This window comes from Camarhynchus parvulus, chromosome 26 (genome assembly GCF_901933205.1).
Source record: "Camarhynchus parvulus chromosome 26, STF_HiC, whole genome shotgun sequence".
Taxonomy (NCBI): Eukaryota; Metazoa; Chordata; class Aves; order Passeriformes; family Thraupidae; genus Camarhynchus; species Camarhynchus parvulus.
The window spans coordinates 3,303,336-3,322,199 of record NC_044596.1 but is presented as its reverse complement, the minus strand read 5'-3'; the positions used below and the strand labels follow the sequence as shown (position 1 = coordinate 3,322,199).

Genomic DNA, 18,864 nt, shown 5'->3' with positions numbered 1-18,864 from the left:
TCAATGCAATTCGAAAAAGAAAAAAAATTAAAAAAAAAGCCAGATTTAAATCTGAGGAGGAAACCTAGATTCAAATTGACAATTAAGATATTGTTTTGCAATTAGGTGCTCAGTTATTTTTCCTGCTGGGGAGGGGGTTTGCTTGTTGGCTGTAAATCATTAAAATGTGTTGTTCCTGTGTCCTACCCTGACCCCAGTGCCCTGCACCTAGAAGCAGTTTGGGTACTTATGTTGAAAAATGCTTATTTGAGCAAATATGAAGCTGTGTTGAGAGTTTATTTTGATTTTTTTCTTTTCCTTGAATATTGAGGTTCTTAAAGTTAGAAATGGAGAAGGGCGTGTTTCTCTTTTACTGGTTTAGTTTCTATTCCTGTTTTCTTGCTGTCTTTGGAAGTGGGAATTGCAGTCAGCATCAAATTAGAGGCTTGTAGGCTCTTTCATTATTTACCCCATCAAAATGTGCGTGCTAGATGCGAGCTGGCAGTCACAATATTTGGGAATAACACGCAAAGGAGGCTTTGGAATTAGCAAAGCACATCCTCTCACCTCTCAGCTCTTGCATAAATTAGAAATCCTTCTCTTCCTTTTCAAACAAGAGAGCAGGAAAATGGGAAGGAGCCTTCCTTGTTGCTGCCAGAGCTCAGCTCACCTCTGGGGCTGTCATTGACCTGGAAATGTGCTCCCAAAACTGGATTGCACTAGTGGCACATGGATTTTTTTTTTTTTTTTTTTTTTGGCCTTATAAAGCGTTGCAGGAGGTTAAGGAGGGCGGAAGGGATCTGGAGGAGCTGGGAGAGGGGAATTTCCTTCCTGAATTGGGGTGAGGGCAGGGATGCCTTCGCCTCGGGATGCTCTCCTGTCCCTCTCCCAGTGTGGCTCTGGGTCAGGAGGTGTGGAGGGACCAGCCCGCTCAGAACTGCACAGGGCAGTCCTGTAGCAGCCCTGTCCTACATCCCCTGGCTTATTTTAGAGCTTTTCCTTTCCCTTTTCCGCCCAGGAGCTGCTTTGACCGTGGGCATCGTTCTCTCCCTGCCTTTGGGTACCAGCTTTGGAGGGAGACTTTGGTCCTTTGCTTGTTTTGTGCTTTTCCATCCCTCCCCTAAATATCTCTCAGCTTTGGAGGAGACTTCCCCCCTTTCAAAGCACCACAAACCTTTGCTTGTTTTCTGCTTTTCCATCACTCCCCTAAATATCTCTCATGCAAAACCATGACAATCGCACAGAAATGCACAGGGCAGTCCTGTAGCAACCCTGTCCTACATCCCCTGGTTTATTTTAGAGCTTTTTCACCTTTTTCCACCCAGCCCTGACCTTTCAGGAGCTGCTTTGACCATGGGCATCCTTCTCTCCGTGCCTTTGGGGTACCAGCTTTGGAGGGAGACTTTCGTTCTTTGCTTGTTTTGTGCTTTTCCATCACTCCCCTAAATGCCTCTCGTGCAAATCCCACAGATAGCTCAGTCCTGAGCTGGACACTGCTGGGATTCCTTAGGGAACCTCTCAGCCCTAATTCCAGGCGTTCTAATTGCAGGTCTCTCCATCCCATGGCAGCATGAGATGATGCTGAACCCACTGAAACCCACAAATGTGGTGGTGCTGCCTCCTCACCGAGCACACCCAGGTTCCTGCAGGGTGATTTTGGTGTCCAGTTCTGCCCTCAGTTGTGGGAACAACATGGAAATGTTAACTCTGAAATCCTTTTCCTGGGCTGGGAAGGGGAGCAGGGGCTGTGGGGGTGAGATGAATCACGTGTTGTGAGGTGGCATCTGCTCCTCTGATGACAAAACTCAGATATTTTTTGCTGGCATTTAGAAACTTTCAGTGTTTTTTGTGCTTGGCTCTGTGCTGGGAGCCGTGTTTAGAGGCTTCCTTTAAAACCCTTAATCCACAAACACCTCCTTAAGCACTTTAAATGATTGCTAATGGAATGATGGAGCTTTGTTTAAAAATTTAATAGCCTTAAGTGGTTAATCAGAAACCATTTAAAGAATGGCTTGATTAATAGATCATCAAGAGGCAAAATTTTTGATTTTCTGTTGCTGAACGAGCCCGGTGGCTTTTATTGAAAGAGGGGCAGCAGGGCAAAGAATCATGGAATGGTTTGGATTGAGAGGGACCTTAAAATTCATCTCGTGGGCAGGGACATCTTCCACCATCCCAGGCTGCTCCAAGAGTTCAGGGACACGTCCAGGGATGGGGTGTGGATGAGTGACACTTTCTGTTCTCCTACACCCACGAGCTGTAGGGATTTTTTGTCTCCCCACAGCCATTTCTCTGCCTCTTCTGGGTTGGAGCTGGCTCTTCCCATGGTTTGTGTGTGTTGGGAGATAAACATTTGAATGAAATCAATTTCTGAACTCAAGATTTTTTAAAGCAAAGTTAGCATGCAGCAATCAGGGAGCATGGAGGGGGTGAGGAGCTCCTTCCTGGTGACCTGTCCACTCTGGTTGTGCATCTGTGGAGGTGGCTGGAACCACGCTGGACACCAGTCTGACCCTCTGACTGACCCCCAGAGGATGTGCTGGATTGCCCAGTGACCCCATGGGCTCCAACATCTGGATGTTCAGCTCCAACCCCACTCTTCTGCAGAAGGGAATTAACCCACACTTTGATTTTCCCCAACATCTGGATGTTCAGCTCCAACCCCACTCTTCTGCAGAAGGGAATTAACCCGCACTTTGATTTTCCCCAACACCTGCCTTGACCTCCAGCCTTCCTCCGTTGCTTCCATGCTTTGTCCTCTCTGCTCTTGGACTCCTTGGAGTGCTTTTTTTTGAGGAATCTCCAGCAGGAATCCTGTCAAGCAGTCAGGATTCTCCTGCCAGGATGACCCGGGGCCAGCAGGGGAGGGAAGAGCTGCTTTGATACCTCCCAGTGCCATGTGCTCACAAAGCCTGGGAGCCCTGTGAAGCTGCAAAGTGAGATTCCCCCACTCCATATGGAGCCTTTGATATCTCAAGCTCATCCCCTTGTCTGGATTGTCTCTCCCAATTCCTTTGTGCAAGTTGTGGTGAGGCAGAGATAATTAATTTATGCTGTTCCATGTGAGGTTGGGATGCTGCTGCCTCTCTGTGCCCGAGCGAGCACTGTCAGGGTGTTTTTTGGTTTAATATATTAAATTGGAGTGTACACTTGCTGAGGAAAGAAAAGCCAGTGATTTATCTCTTAATTCTCCTTTTCTTTCTCCTCGTGTCCCACGAGAGCCTTATATTTAATTAGTTTGTATAAAGCCTCAGTAAATAGCTCCATGGTTTGAGCTGCAGAAATTTAATACTGACATTTTTTTACACAGCGAGGGCTCATAAAACCACATCTGTCCTTGAGTAGTCGCTAGCAAAGGTTAAAATCTGCATCTCTTGCAGATCTTGCAGCCCAGCCCAAAAAGTGCTAAAAATATGACAAATGGATGAGGTAATTTACAGCAGGAGCAAGCAGAGCCCAGAGGTGGCTGCGTGGTTGCTGAGTTTGTCTTTGCTGAGGGAAGATTCCTGATAAGAACAACTTCAGGGCAACCTCCCAGCTGCCATCCTCACACTCAGGCTACTGAAATCTCTCAAAACTTTCCCTTAAACCTCCCCAAAATGGCTGATAAATTTTGGATAAATGCCTTTTCCCTCTCTGTGTTGAATGTCTGAGAGTGTGTCTGATGTGATTGTGATTTTTTTGCCTTAAATGCTGTGTGGAAATCTCATTTGTGTGGTCCGTCTTCCTGAGGGGTGCTGGGCAGTTTTTAATCCTGGTGAGCTGGTCCAGCCCTTCAGGGTGTAAAGATGACAGAAGTTGCTGTGATGGGGTCAGCAGCTGTAATTTGGGGGCTGGAAGGGAAATTTGATGCTTTTGGTGATGATTTGAACCAAAAATTGGCATTTTCTCTCAATGGTTGCAGGGGTTTTTTTTTACCTTCAGATTTTTAGATCAATGAGCTGAGATCACTGTCATTTATTTTGCTGCTGAACCCGTGCCCTTTGGGATTTTTCAGTGGTGCTGATGTTACACATAAATGTTGATTTCTCCGTTGTGTTCACCACCTGTTCAGGTCACCAGGCTGGTCACTGCACACCGTGACTGATCCTTGGGTGGGATTCCCAGAATTTTTCATACACCCTATAAAGAGACTTTCCAACCCCTCACCCCGGTGTGGTTGAGCGAAACAATCCCGAATTCTGATGTTTTAACTCTGCGCGTTGGATTAACGTTCCCATTTAAAATGTAAAACTACCTTTTAAGGGGTTTTTGCAGTTAATCAGGGCTCTGTGCCTGTAAGTGATTCCATTTGTTTGCAACAATGACTTGCTCCAAACTCGGGGCTCTGGAATTGCTGTGGAATCATCTGGTTTTCTGCAGTTCCTGATAGTGCTAATCCCTTGAGTTTTGGAGCTGCATTGGGCCAGCCAAGCAGCCTTGGTGCCAAAAAAAAAAAGGGGGAAGGGGGCGTTGGGAGGCTGCCTTGATCTTCCAGCAATAGTTTGTGTTTTTGTGTCCAACTCCTGCTAATGGATTATTAATGAGGATGGAAAGAGGTGAAGGAATGCAGAGTCTGCCTTCTTTCCTCTCCAGCTCCAAAATCCCTTTTTAAATTTTTTTTCAGTTTCATCAGGTGTTGGAAGGCTGGAGAGCAAAGCTGACCAAACCACTCCGTCCTCTTAAGTGCTGCAGTTCCCTCCAAAAGCAGAGGGAATTGCCAGTGTAACTCCAGTAGGATTCTATAAAAAGTTTACTGGTAATAGCCAGTTTTCCCTGACTCCCAGCTAAGGGACAGGACATTTTTCCTCAGCTCTAAATGATTTCCTTTCGTGGTGAGGTTACAAATTAGTATCTTTCCCTTTTCCTGTCAGTTAAAAGGCTCCACTCCTCTTTTATTCTTTTTTTAAAATCCTTACTAATTTTTTTTGGCCATTTTGGGGATTTACTTGGAAGAATCTCTTTGCCTGGTCAACTTTTTTTTCAGCTGTCGTTATGAAGAGTGAAAAATCTGAATCTTTGTTGAGATGGAAAGTATGTTCAAGCACATGCTCCCTTGAATGGCTTTCACTGTGCCATGCACAGTTGATATTCATTACCCACAACTTTATTTAGTTCATTTTTTGGGATGACTTTCACAGATTTCATGGTTTCTCTCTGAGAAATTCCTACATCATCACGGGTGTCCTGCTCTTGGAACGCTGTCAGTGCTTTGTAGGCAATGGAAACAAATGCAGTTGTGGGATTTATTGTGGGATAAAAGTGTGGAATAAAATGGGAGAAAGGGTCTTGACCTTGCAGTAATTCCATCAGTAGAGACCAGTCTCCATTTTTACTTTCTCTCTTCCCTTTTCTTCCCAAATTGCAGCACTCCAGTAGACAAAACAGGGCCTTCTTTCTGTGAAATCCCTGGATAATGCTCATTGAAACTCTGGATGTGTTTGAAGTCAGAAACCATATGGATATCATGTGAGGAAGCTCAACTGGTGGTTTTTTTTCCCCAAGAAGAAAATGGATTGGAACCATTTAAAACCTTGTAATTTTTTGCCATCAGAGTAACTATTTGCTGTTTTTTAAACTGGAAATATTCTGACCCAGTTGTTCTGCTTTCGAGTTTAGAGTTAATCACAGGTGTTGCTAAATGTGCTGCAGAAATTCTTAGGTCTTTAAGGGTTTCCAGCAATAATTCACATTGTTTTGAGTGAAATGGGCTGAATTAGGCCAGGGGAGCTGTCTTATGAGCAGCTCCTGCCTTTTTGACTCTTGAGAAGGAGCCAAATAACCAGATTAACTCCAAACCCAGTGTGGATTTCAATCTCCAACCCTCATCTGCTGCAGCAGGGTTGGTCCTGCTACATCTGACATTGGTTCTGTTGTTTTATTTTTATTTTTTTGTGAAATCATAGGACTTTCCAGGAAGAGCTTCTTGGCTTCTTGCAGTTGGGAAGGATTTTTGGTTTGGTTTTTGTACCGCTGTCATTGGAGGATGGTTTTCCTGCAGGGAGGAAACCAGGGAACGATGCAATTTATAGATGGGGAGTGCTTGCAAATCGAATTTACTTAAAATATCAACAGTTGCTGCCTGGGAATGAGTCCCTGAGTGTGTCCTGGGCCAGCAGGGCATGCTCTGAGTTTGTGAATTTAGGTGGGAAAATTGGGAAATTCCACAACATCCTCTTCTTGATGCAAGTTCACACTGGAGCAGGGCTCTTGCTATCCTACAGCAATAAAATAAAATGTGGTACTAAAACCACATTTTATGTGATTCTGCTGCTTCTAGGAAAAAAAAAATAGGGGTTATTCACGTTTCATTAGCACTATTTCTGGTAAAATACGGGGAATTTTTTGGGATAGGATTATGTATTCAAGAAACTTCCACTCATATCCAGCAGGTGTAATTCCTCAGTGTGGGCAGGGCTGAGGCCACCAGGGCTGTGACAATTCTCCTTTTTCCAGCCCAGTTCCCCTGGGAGGGGCTGCAGGAGCCTGTCTCAAGTGTTTTCCTGGGAAATGACAGCTGTGAGGAGTGAGCTGCTCCCGAGGCCATGGCTGGCACTGTGCACATCCATCCCTGAGTGGAGATGAAGCAAAGCTGATGCTCTCCCACCTTCCTGGGAAGCCGGAGCTGGATCAAGTGCCTGTAAAGCAGAATCAGGGAATTGTTTGGATGCGCCAAGATGCTGACATCCCTCCCCTCTGGCAGGGCTGGAGCATTGAGCAAATCCACTGTCAAAGTCCTATTTAGCTCCCTATTTGTCTATTTATTTATATTTTATTTTTTATATATCTCTATTAATTTATTATTAATAAACACATATATAATACATATAATATGTATTTATTAATAGATAGTAAATACATACATTTTATAATGATACATATATAATAATCATACATATCTAACATCATACTAATAATATATTATATAATATTATACAATAATATATAATAATAGTATAATAACATAATAATATATAATAATCAGTAATGTTAATTTATTAATAATAAATACATATATAATACATATAATAGGTATTTATTACTAGATAAATACATATATAATAATAAATTAAAATAATACAATATTGTAATTATATATAATAGAATGCATATATAATAATATATATAATGCATATATGATATAATAATAATATATGTATTATTTTGGTTATTGGCAAATGTCAATTCAGACCTGTGACCCATGAAGCAAATTATCATGGGTGTGTTTTGACAAGTCTGATGAGCCTGAAATGGATCAAAATCTGAGGACAGAAAAGCACATTAATAAGAAGCAGCCATTGTTGCTGTGAGGGGAAAAAAGTCTCATTTTTCCTTAATCTGTGCAGGGGATGAATGAGTGACAGTGACAAAGCAGAGTGTGGAGGTGCAGGCCCATGGAGGTTTTGCCCCAGTGTTCGATAAGCAGCCACTCAGAAATTTAATAAATGAACCTCCCTGTGAAGTGGTTTTGGAAAGGAGCCTGGCTTTGCTTTGGTCTCTTTCATGAATGGAACCCTTCCTGACTTTTCTGCCTTCTCTCCATCTGGGGAAGGAGGAAGAGGCTTCATCCCAGTTCCCCTTTCCAAAAGCACCAGTAACTCCCCAGTATTTGTGCTGCAGGGAGGGCTGGGGTCCCAGCCCCTCAGAGAGGAGCCAGAGCTGCAGAAAGATGCTGAACTAGGAACAAAAGGCTTTGCCTGTTAAGGACTTTAAAGTGTGCAGCTGGAAAAGGGAGGAGGGAAGGAGGGAGAAATGCAGCACTACAAAGGTCACAGGATACACTGGTGATGTTTGGATGGAAACTCAGCTTGCTATGAATGAAATTGTACTCTTGTGTTTTCCCCCTGGAGCTGAATGTCTAAAAACTCTGAATACTCCTTGTTCTGTTTCTTTTTTTTTTTATTTTTAACTTTTCTGTTTCTGGTGCTTGTAAGCTGTGCTGTAGAAATGAAAAAATAAAAAAAGGGAAAAAAGGGAGGATGGACAGCACCCACAGACAGGCTGGGAGAGACTTAAATAATCTGAGCTGTGCCAGGTTCATCAGAGCTGTGACATTCTGGGGTTCTGGTTATTTGCAAGGCAAAATTTTGTCTGTACTAAATGTGTGAGGTTCCTTAGCAGGGAGCTTGTGCTGGCAAAGATTTCAGCTCTGCAGACCAGGGTTGTTGGATAAACTCAGAACTGGGGCTCAGCACCCCTTGGAGCAGATTTCTGGACCCCTCAAGTGTTGATTTTATTTCCTGTGTGTGTGAAGGCTGGTTGCTAAATTGCCTTTTGTCCCTCCTTATGCCATCCAGATTGCTTGTGTTAGCTCTGAGGTTGGTTTGATCTTTTATCAATCCATATGCTGGTGTTACCTTCCATGAAATGATTAATTTCTGACTGTAATGATAAATTAATTCACACATAAGTGTAAGAGAAATCCTTCTATTTAGGCCAGTTGCCTAATGCCAAACACATTTATAACCATTGTCTTCATACTTAAGGAATTAATCTTAATTTAGGCTTTATGTCAGATTATTTCCCCCATCACAGTGAACTTCATAGAATAAAGCTGGGAAGGGCTCCTTGCATCCATTAATTTCCACTTTTCACACTTTCTCCCTGAAAATCTTGGCTAAAAACGCTCCCCACCAAACCTGTCCGTGGAAATTCAGGTGGCACTTTGGTTTCAGATTTAAATTGGGAAAAAATTCTGGCACTGCCCCCTCTGGAAAATCCCTGCAGGTACAGCTTTCCTTTATACCCTGAAAGCAGTGACAGCTTTTGGCAGTGAAAGAAGTGTTTTGGTTTGGTTTTGTTGGGGCTTTTTGTTTTATTTTGTTCTGGAACTCCCAGCTATTTTCTGGTGAACACCCTGGAACAGTTGGGCATTCTTGCTGTGATTTATCCATTTGCTGCCTGGCTGCTCCTGACTCCTGGATTTTCTTGTCCTTCCTGAAGTGGGAGCCTCAGAACTGGATCCAGATTCAAGGCTCCCATCAGAATTTTGGGGAGGGAAAAGACAAACCCCTGTAGAGGTTTGGGAAATTCCACCATAGCCAACATCCCATATGGAGGGATGAGAATGAATGTTGGTTTTGTGCTGCTGGAGGTTCCTTGAACTGTGAATTCCACACTAAACACTGGCTGGGAGCTGGAATAGCAGCTGTAATTTTCTCCCAGCTCCCTCACATGGTTTGCAGTGGTTTTAGGATCAGGCTTCATGCAAATAATTCCCATTGCACCCCACCCTGTCCCAAAGCCAGAGCAGCTCCACCAGCTGCTATGGTTGGGATGAAAGTGCTGCTAATTTGCTGTTACCTTTAATTTAAGGATTCTGCATCTTGGGGAAGGCCCTCTGTAAGAAGTTATTTATATGTTGACTGTTTAAACACATTTATCAGTCCCAAAAGATCGATGCCTCTCCTTGCAAGGAGGAGCTCGCTTTGAGATCCTGCATGGAAAGGTGTGTGCAGGGGATGAGAAGAGTAAGTAGATTTTTATTTGTTTATTATTTTATTTTTAATGAAAGCCATCAGCATGCAGCCAGCCCTGCCTGGGCTGTCTTGTGGGGAGGTTGTGCTGTGTTTGCAGAATGACTTTGAGGCTTGGAGAGCGATAGGGGGAACAAATCCAGCTCTGAGAAGCACAAGGAGAACAGGTTCCTTTTCCTTCCCACCTCCTTTTTTTTTTTTCATTGCTTCTTGTCTTGTGCCTCTCTAAAAGCTGATTTTGTCAATAAAGCACAGATCCCCCTGAAGTCTCCTTGCTTATGGCAATAACACCAAAGCCTGTTGACCATTCACTTTTTGAGAGCACAAATCCTCATTTCTCTTAAAGAGAATATTTTTTTTTTTTTTCAGATAATAGGAAAGCATTTTGGTTTTGTGATTGTATCAAAAAGTGTATGAAGTATGTATTTATCTGGCTTTGTTTGAATGTTCTTTTCAATACAATAAAGAGCTCTTCAGCTGTATCACAGATTTCTTGAAGTTTATATTTTATTACTGCATCACTTTCTAAATTTCGCTCAGCACCTTATCTCTGCTTAGATTTTGGTCTCCCTTTCTAAATTTCACTCAGCATCTTATCTCTGGATAGATTTTGGTCTCCCTTGCCTCTTAGTGTAAATGAGGGAGTTTATGAATCATACTATAATTATAATTGAGAATTCTTACATCTTTGATGCCTGAAAAACCCAAGGAACCCTAAATCCAGGGTTGTCTTTCAGAGAATTCTGATTCTGAAACTTCTGTGGCACATTTACATGTTATAAATGTTATTTCTCAGCTGCCTTAAAGCGAAATAATAAAATTATTCAATTTGATATTATTTATTATCAAATCAAATACACAACTGCATGTGTATTATAACATGCATGCAATAAAAATTGGTTTTTTTCGTTTAAAATTAAATATATTTTCATTTTGCAAAGATTATTTCTGATCATTGAAAGAGCATCCAGTTGAAACCAGGCTTTGTTTGTGGTGTGCTGGTGTCAGAGCTGTTCTTTGCCTTGGCTGAGGACAGGGATCCTGCTGCCCTTGATCCAGATCTGTTTTTGGGAGTCTGTGTTCCCTGGCTCCCTGAATTGGGCCTTTCAGCACATCTTGCTCAGCCATTGTGTTCCAAGCAGCCCAGAAGTAGGTGAGGAGATTAAATGGTAGTGAATTACTCGAAATGACCTAAATCAAGGTCTCTGGTGAGATTTATGGGATTCAGTTACACGTCTTGAAACATGTTGAGAGAACACTGAGCTTTTTTACATCTTGTTTTCTGTCTGGCAGTGCAGCCTGCGTGGCTGGACAGGATGTGCCTCTTCTTTTCAAGAAAATTACTTGGACAGAGGAGATAAGTGCACAGTGCTTTTACTTTGTGGTTCTTTTTCGTGTTCCTTTTTCAACTTTTGGAGGGGACAGAAGGACAAATCCCAGGGTGATGCTGAATGAGGTGTCTGTCTGTCCAGCCAAGGGTGCTCCCTGGATCTGCTGGAAACAGGGAGAGGGGGATGCAGCTCGTCCCTCAAATAAAACTGAGCTGCAAAGAACAATCAAAAAACAACTCCAGGCATGAGTCAGAACTTTGTAGAGTCTGGGATCAGATTGTCAGGAAGCTGAAATGTGTCTGCAGTTATCCCTTGCTTTCATTCCTTTCTCCCTTCCCTTTCTCCCTCTCTCTGGTTCCCGCTGTTTTGGGGATTAAGAAGGAAATAAACACTCCCCTGAAATCTCCCAACACAAACAATCAGGTTTGCTATTTTTAAGCGCCAGATTTTTTGTGATTCTCCCAAAGTTCTTTTTGCTCCGCTGGGATTGAGTTTGAATGGCTGTTTTCTTTAAGTTTTATTTTTAGGAGTGGGAGGCTTGTGTGAAGTTCAGTGCTGGCAGAGACACTGCTTTGCCAGTCCTGGATGGCAAATTTATATTTTAAAATCTTGAAATCTTTCAAGTTGCCAAGAAGAGAGGCCAGGTGAGAATGTGAAGGATGCTCATTTTGCCACCTCCTGTACTGGGATTGTGTTGCCATTTCCCCACATCTTTGAGGAGCCCTTAGTGTTGAAGCCAACCTTCCCTGTTCCCACTGAGCCTTGGGAAGCTTTTTTATTTAAACAGGAGGAAGTTTGGGAATGTTAAATGTATTTTTGAGGGGTAGAGAAAGCACAGCAAACTATTTGTGGGCTGATTCCTTGTCCTTTCCTTGCGTAGAACAAACTGTTTCCTCGGAGTGGGCTCCCTCATTGCTGGGATGGATTTTTGGGGTGTGTGTGGGGAAGAGGGGTTGGTGCCAGAGCAAACAGAAGATTCCCTGTGCTGCAGAGACCTTCTCCTTTTTTTCTCTAAATAAACCAGTACTTTTTAGTGCTCTGGTGCTGCCTCAGTGCTCCCACAGGCTGAAGGTGCTCACCTGGCCTTTGCTGCCATCCCACACAAGGAAAACACTGCACAGCAATCTTGGAGGAAGGGGAAGAATGTGTCAGGAGCAGAAAGAAATCTGCTTTGCCCTGGCAGTAATCAGGCTGGACTTCAAATTTCAGTGAGTGCCTGGTTCTGTGGTGATTTCATTTTCTGTGTTGAGGTCAGGCTGCTCATCCCAGCATTTTCTGCACACTGGGAGTTCTGTGCCGGTGGTGACACTGGGGATGGCTTCTTTTACTGATGGCAAATTGGTTAATAATGTGGTTACTCTAAATAAACTAAAACTGCATCCTGGCTGGCTTAATAGTTTTTCTACACCTACTATTAATTTGCTGGCGTGGGGATTTTATTTTTGGGTTGATTTTAGTTCTGTCGCTCAGCCAGATGCAGCTTTTTTTGAGCATGTAACCATCCATTCAAGCCTTTGGAGAGTTGTGACAGCAAGCAGTGGTTCTTCTCTAGAAAGGCTTAAAATGCCATTTAATACTCCAGGCTGATGGCTTGAACTCACCAAGCTGCTTGTTAATGGCTTAATTGCTGTCATTTTGATTTGGGCAGAGGTTATTTTCAGTTTTCTCCTGTTGGCAGGCTTGTTGTAGATGAAGTCAGAAGTCCAGTGAGCGCAGCAAGCAGAAGAGAATTGATCAGTGAGTTCATTTTTTGAGGCTGTTTTTTCCCTTTGCTTGCTAAGAGGTTCCTTGATTACATTTTCTTTAATTCACTGTTCATATACAGCAAAAAAGGGGGAAGAAGCAAAACCCGGTTTGGTGCACGAGAAGTTGGATGACTCAACCTTCATCTTTTATAGGTCCTGATTCAAATTCATTCCCTGTTTGTAGCAGTGGAAATGTCACCAAATGTTCCCGCTGTTGGGAGTGACTCCTGCCTTGGTGCTGGAGCGCTCCACGCTGCCAAAGGCGGTGGGCTCTGGCAGGAAAACGGGAGCCTGGATGCGCAGTGGAAGGATGAATCACTTTTCTGCTCCTTTTGGACCCAAACTGGAGCTGGAGAGGAGCTTTGGGCTCTGGAGAAATCCTGCCTTGGATTTGCAGATGTCTTAAGAACACTAAGGTGCTGATGGGGCTCCTGGGGCTTGAGTAACTTGGGGTTTTGTAAAGGCTGATATTTGTGTGACAATTACAAAGCACAGCAATTAATGTTTACAGGCATAGTCTGAGCCCGTGGCTTTATTTTTGTCAATGGGTATCACTCACAAAGAATTAAGGAGTCGTGCTGAGATGAGCGGCATCCCTGAACATTGGCATTTATTCCCAGCATGTGCCTGCGTTTTGATTTATTTGGATGTATTTGGATTTCCTTGCAAGTCACAGAGGTTAGCTGGTGTTGTTTTGTTCTTGGAAAGCAGAGTGGCTGCTGATTTCAGCTGCTGTGAAATTTGCTGTGTGGTTTTGTGATTCATGCAGTACCTGTTGTCTGTATCAGTGTAGGAATGATGCTGGATCAGTGGGATTTTAATAATTCCAGATAATTCAGGAAGTTCAATGGAAAATTGACCCCTCATTATTTCAAACCCCAGCAGCGTGCCAGAGGAGCACCTGAATGAGCTCTGGCCAGGTAATTCAATGGAAAATTCAGGCAATTCAGTGGAAAAATCACTGTGTTGTGGCTCAGTGCAGGCACACTTGGGATATATTTACTGTGAGAGGATAACTTCACTGTGCATCTCTGTCCTGTAAATCTCTGTGCCTTTATCTATCAGGGATTGTCGTTAAAACCTTACCCAGGCTGGAAATGGAGGAGTCCTGGGGGGAACAGCAGCCAGCTCCTGTTGGGCAGGTGGCACTTCATGGTCTGGGTGACACGGTGGGGATTGGTCACAGCTGTAGCCAGGATATTTTCTGAAAAATCTCTTTGCCAGGATTTTTCTCCTGAGAAGCTGAGAGGCCTCAGGAACAAAATGTAAACAAGGATTATCTGCTGCTCTGGAATGCAACAGGCGGATCTGTGATTGGTCTCATGTGGTTGTTGCTAATTAATGGCCAATCACAGTCCAGCTGTCTCGGACTCTCTGGTCAGTCACAAGATTTTATTGTCACTCCATTCCTTTCCTTTCAAGCCTTCTGATGAAAGAATTTCTTCTATTCTTACAGCATAGTTTTAATATATAATTTACTTTTAATGTAATATATATAATGAAATAATAATAAAATAATATATAATAAAATAATAAAACAATAAAAATAAAATAATATAATATATAATAAAATAATATATATGATAATATAATAAAATAATAAAATAATAAATCAAAAATAATATCATCATAAAATAATTTCACAACTCCATGTTCTGAAACATGGAGTCAAGGTTCTCATCTCTTCCCTCGTCCTGGGTCCCCACCACAGGCAGCCTGGACTCTGATCCTGGAGGTCTTTTCCAAGCTCTGTGATCCTGTGAGGGGCTGGCTCACGGATGTGCTGTTGTCCTCTGCAGCTCCTCACACCTGCCCTGCTGTTTTCCCTCAGCACCTTTTCCTCTCCTGTTGTTTTTAATCACAAAACTCCACCCCGCGCCCGGCGGGCAACGCTTCAAAATCCACAATCTCAAGACTGCCTTGGCTCTTACTTCCCAGCCAGAGCTGACATCTGAGGAGAAGCTGTTTTAGGCTTTAAATAGCTCTGGCAGGGAGGTGGACAGGAGCACACAATGTGGCCGTGGGGCTCTGGGCTATTCTTAGCGGACAATGGCCGGAATGAAAAGCTGCAGAACGTCGGGGCCATTGTGTGCTCTGATGTTTTTAATTCTGGGCCCTTCAGGACCTTCTCCTCTTATTGGACACCTCTCACTGGTTTTCTTTCCTGGGGAGAGTGGAGGTTTTGAAGGGAAATGAGAGGAGACCCCAGTGTGCCTCGTCTGTCGTTGACGCAGTTTTGAAAAGAGGGAACTGAAACTTCCCTGGGGAAAGAATTTTCTGTTTGTTCTATTTTGAGTGTGTTGTGAAATCAAGGAAAGGACAAGCTGATATTAAATGGAAATTGAGGTGGTTGTGGATGCTGCAGCCCTGATTAACTCCATTTTTCACTTGCTTGGTGCCACTCCACCAGCACAGTTCAGCCCCTACAAAACACCACTACAAATAAATAAAAATCCAAAATTCACAGAGTCACAGAAGCCCAGACTGGTTTGGGTTGGAAGGGACCTTAAAGCCCATCTTGTTCATGGGCAGGGGTTTATTTTAAATTGACATTTCAGATTTAAATTGGGGTTTCTCAAAGGCACTGGGACAGGAGGAAATTCAAGCACACATAACCCAGTGAGTGCCTCACTCTGAATGTGTGTGCTGGTGTGGGGAGCGTGTCCATCAGGCAGTTTGGGTTGGAGCCCTCCTCTTGGGGGATGATATCTGAAATCCTCTCTACAAAGGACAGGTGGGAGAAGCAGTTTCTCTTCCAACTTTATTTTTAAAGGCAAAGCTTTCTGCAAGGAAGCTGCCACATGCTTCTGCTTCCAGTGGCTGCCACAGGGGAAGCAGCTGCTGTCACCAGGCACCTCCAGTCCTTCCTCTGCAGAGTTTGAGGAAGATAATTTGCATTGCTGAGTGCTGTGGCTGATGCAAACTGCAAGTGTGGAGCTGTTTGTGTGAGCCCAGTCCTTCTGTCCATCATCTGCAAGGCTGCTCAGTGTCACCGTGGCTAAAAATGAAGATTTTCAAGTTGGGCTGAGGTGGGGAGCTGGGGAGGATCAGGCTGTCTTCAGACTGATTGGCTTGACTTCCTTCCCATGCAGTGGTTTCTTAGCTACACTTCAGGAGATTAAAAGCTGGACATCCTGTTCTAGGGAGGTTTTACCCCTCTGGCTTGCAGTCTGGGTTACTTGGATGCAGGAATGCTGCAAGGATGGATGCCTTGTGTTTATCTCATTAATTCCCAGTCCAGCCCAGAGCACACTTCCAGCCAGGCTGTGCCAAGTGTAACATCAGCAGTGTGCTCTGAAATGAAGGGCTTGCCTTCAAATCCATTTGAGTCTCCCCTGGCTGCTGCAGAGTGTGTAATTCAGGACTTCAAAGCTTGCACACCAACTGCAGGATGTGTAATTTAGGACTTTAAACCTTGCACACCAACTCTGTCTTGGTGCAGGGTGTGTAATTCAAGATTTTAAAGCTTGCACACCAACTCTGTCCTGCTGCAGAATGTGTAATTCAGGACTTTAAATCTTGCACACTGACTGTCTTGCTGCAGAATGTGTAATGCAGGACTTTAAAGCTTCCACACCAACTGCAGAGTGTGTAATTCAAGACTTTAAACCTTGCACACCACTTCTGTCTTGCTGCAGAGTGTGTAGTTCAGAACTTCAAAGCTTGCACACCGGCTCTGTCCTGCTTCAGAGCATCTGTACTTGCTGTGTAATCCATGTTCTTTGAGCAGATGACTGTGTCCAGGCTTTGTTGGTGTTTTGTTGGGGCTTTTTTTTAACCATAATTTTATTCCTTTTTAATTACAGCATCCTCTGCAGATATTGGAGTGTCATAAAAATGAAATGTGGAAACGAATGCAGAGTTGTCATGGCTTGCTCCAGATTCTGGGCAGTAATTAAGCTGTCGGGGAGTAGTGGAAAGTTTGTCTGCTTTATCTGTCTGTCCTTTGGCAAAATGACCTCTGGGCTTGTTAATGGGAAAGGCAAATGTGCAATGAGCTGGATGCAGTGCCTTGGCTGGATCAGCGTGTCTGCTCTGGCAGATAAAGGATAAAAACTACCCTGCATCATCAAATCCAAGATTTTGGGGGTTATTTCATAGCTGGAGCCATTGCTGATTGCTGTCGGGGCAAATTGAGGTAGAAATGAGCAAGAATACTGGGTATATAAATATACCATATATATTGGTGTATATATATATATTTTTATATATATATATATATATATCTCATATATTAGTGTATATACACCTATATATATTTATATATATATTTATATATATATATATATAAATATATATATGCACCTATATATATATGTATATATGCACCTATATATATAGGTATATATATTTATATACCAATACTGGGTATATAAATGGCAAAAATCTGGGTATTTTTCTGGTTGGTAGGAGGGAGCAGTGGCACGGTGTCAGTGCTGGGGGATTTCTGGTGTAACTGGGAAAAGCAGCTGGAGAAGGTGCAGAAGGGGCTGAAGGGGCACAGGAACAGCTCTCAGAGCTCCTTTGGTTCCTCTGGGGACACTGCAGGACTCGGGGCTGCCTGGAACCCCCAGTGAATGTGGGATTTCATAGCTGGAAAAGCTGGAAGGTAAAAAGATAAGCCATACATGGATCCCAGAAGGATCCACGTTTCCTCCCCTCTGTCTGCTTTTAAAGATTTTTCTGGCTGTCTCTAACACGTTCTGCAGATCATTTTGTGTAATCCTGTCTGGCAATTTGTTTCAAGATGTTGGGTTTTTATTTTTTTTTTTTTTAAAGCTCTTGTCTGAATGTTTTGTCCAGATGGTCTCAGTGTGAGTCAGACTGGAAGGTGCAGTGGCTTGCTTTGATAAGGTTGCTCTCTCTGTTTGGAGAGTTGATGGCTTTATAGGAGTGAAAAACCAGATCTCTCATGTTAATGGGAAATTAACCATTCAGGCTTTTAAAAAAACAAAAATAGGAGCAGAGCAGCTGAAGCTTTCACTGCTCATTTCCCTCTGTAAGTTATTCTGATGTTCCTGTGAAAGTGTTGGATTTTAAGTGGTGATAACAAATCCATCTGTGCTGGCTCTTCACAGGAATGTCTCCCACAGTAAAGGTCCACCACCATGAGAATTTACAAATGTCAGTCACAGCTTAATGGCATCAGTGATTTATAAACCTAACGAGCACTAAGAGCTAATGAAATCTTGTGTATTGATAATTCATAATTCAGCCATGCCAATAACTGGATTTCCTAAGTCATCTGAGATGTTGTCAGCATATAAATCAAATTTAAGTCAGTTTTATTGAAAGTTACACGTGTAACTTTATCAATTGAGGTTTTACTACACCATTTATTTGTGTGCTCAGTATTGTTAAGATAATATTTGTACAGACCTTCCTGACACAGGCTTTGGCTAAGCATAGATATTTCCGACAAAACCCCTAAACAAAATGTTGTATTCTTTTTGGTGTATTGATAAGATTGAGAAAGATGGATATTCCAGGGTGGGTTGGATTTCTGAAGGAAATTTCCTTTTTTTTTTTTTTTCTCAAGGAGAATGGAGAAGCTTCCCTCGCTAAGCTGCCCCTGACTTTGCCCAGGATCCATCCCTGTGATTTCTGCTCTCTCCCTGCCGGGTTCTGGGGCTGCTTGGCTTTTTTGGGTGTGTTGTTTTCAGTCCCTGCTCACTGAACCAGCACAAACATTCCCGGTGCCTGCAGAGGAGCCTGTGCTGCTGTTTGGTGTTGATTTTGGCTGCGTTTGTCCCCAGCTGGTTCAGGGGCTCCTGTGCCGCATGGCTGGGGCTTCCAGTGCTCAGGGTAAATAAGTCACACCCTTTGCACTCTCTGGGTTACGTGTGCTTCAATTTCCTCCTGTCCCAGTGGCTTTGAGAAACCCCAGTTTAAACCTGAAATGTCAATTTAAACCCCTGCCCATGAACAAGATGGGCTTTAAGGTCTCCCTTCCAACCCAAACCAGTCTGGGCTTCTGTGACTTTATGAATTTTGGATTTTTATTTATTTGCAGTGGTGTTTTGTAGAGGCTGAGCTGTGCTGGTGGAGTGGCACCAAGCAAGTGAAAAATGGAGTTAATCAGGGCTCAGGTCAAGCTTGAACTGTGCAGAGGAGACCCAGACCAGTGCCAGGCTCAGCTTGATTGGAAATGCATTATATGGTGCTTAATTTCAGGGAAAACTGTGTTAACTGTTATCCAGCTGATGCTGGGAAAATCCACATTAATGCCTGGATCTACCTCATACTCTGGCTTCAAATTATTCTAAGTTTTATCTGTACAAATATGTGTAAAATATGGGGATTTTTGTTCCCTTTCACACCTAGTGCATGGCTGCAGTTTGTATGGTGGGTTGC

At 43.2% G+C, this 18,864-nt stretch overlaps 1 protein-coding gene across 2 annotated transcripts in view; it reads left to right on the top strand.

The window, feature by feature from the left end:
• Positions 1-18,864, top strand: part of SRGAP2 (SLIT-ROBO Rho GTPase activating protein 2) — a 112,360-nt gene that overhangs the window by 3,123 nt on the left and 90,373 nt on the right. The gene's annotated exons all lie outside the window — the stretch shown is intronic.